This window comes from Morus notabilis, unplaced genomic scaffold, assembly GCF_000414095.1.
Source record: "Morus notabilis unplaced genomic scaffold, ASM41409v2 Scaffold1942, whole genome shotgun sequence".
Taxonomy (NCBI): Eukaryota; Viridiplantae; Streptophyta; class Magnoliopsida; order Rosales; family Moraceae; genus Morus; species Morus notabilis.
Window position 1 is genome coordinate 10,313 of NW_010364902.1, and position 1,588 is coordinate 11,900.

Genomic DNA, 1,588 nt, shown 5'->3' on the forward strand with positions numbered 1-1,588 from the left:
ATATATATATATACATATATATATATATATATATATTTGTAAATACTAATTAGTGCTTTCGATGAGACATTGAAACCTCTTATTATGGATTTTGCCATGACAATAGTATACACTTTAGACTATACATAACGTTTTGAAATTATAACTCTCTCCATGATATCTCTTTATCACTTTTCACATATTAAGTAACAATAAAATTGTTACAGCCAGCATTAAGAGGACAAGCAAAAAAAAAAAAAAAAAAAAAAAAAAAAATTTTTTTTTTTTTTTTTTGTTACCATTACAGTGCAAGTTGTCATTGTGAGCATGAAATGAGCACTTAAAAGTCATTTATGTCGGTTAAGTATGTGTAAAGGATGTCATTTTTTAACCTAATTATATCTTTATTTAAAAACCTATATACTACTTACATGTAATCTAACCTGTAGAGGGGTACTTTCGTTTATTAAATAATAATATTTAATGGTCAAAAGATACTATTCAATGAACGGAAACGGTGTCTTACAGTTTTTCTAAACACTCAAAGAGTGTTGAAGTGAAATATTTCAGTCAATGGGGGCTATAATTTAGGCAAAAAAACACGGGTTGTCAAACAATTTAAATAACATTGTCATATGAATCATAAAATGTGAAGTATTTTAACATGTTTAATATGAGCAAAAATTTAAAAAAAAAAAAAAGATTCCTTAAAAAAAATTAAAAAATGGAAATATATATCGAAGAATAGTTTCAATATATAGGTGTAAACGGTGTTTAGTAAGAATGAGCAATTAACGAAACAAATCAAATCAATTAAGAATTTGTGTACGCGTATTTTTTTACAAGTATGATGTTGGCACCAACTAATTCTAGCACAGTTCAGATTAAGCTTTTAACACTTCGATAACATTTTGGATTTTTCTTGCAGGCTTATTTTGTTGGGATTTGTTTCCCAAATTTTGTATTGATTCTAATCGTATTGATTGACATTATTTTGAGAATGTTTGGCTGGATGATTGTGTTTGGAAATTGATATGCACCTGGCACGTTTCTTATGGAAGGTTACTAAAAGATCTGGAAACTTAATTTAGTTTCTATTTTTAAAAGTCAACTATTGATCCAAAGATGGTAAATTGATTATTGGTGATTTGATTGAGTTTTCATAGTTGGATGATCTTCCTCTGTCTCCTAGGAATGAGTCCAGATTCTTATATCAGTTCGGGAAGGTTTCAGAATTAAAGGAGTTTGATTCGGATTGGTTTTGAGAAAGTTCACCGTGACAGTGATGTTGCAGTTATTGTTGCAACAAGGATCTGCAACAGATTTGGTTCTGTAATGACCGGGAAAAATTTAGGTCTAATCTGGACAGTCCAGTATTTGACCGAAATTCTTTCCGGAATAGTAAGTAGTAGAATTTTGATGTAATCAAGAAAATGTTATGTAAAAATTTTATGTACGGGGTAAAATCTCCCGAAAAGTATAAAGTTGTTATACGAATATTTTTATAAAGAAAATTCGTAAATATCACTTATGAATAGTGAGATATTAGTTCAAAATTAGAAATTTTAGTGAGTATATTTAAGTTATGAAAAATTGAAATATTTGGTAT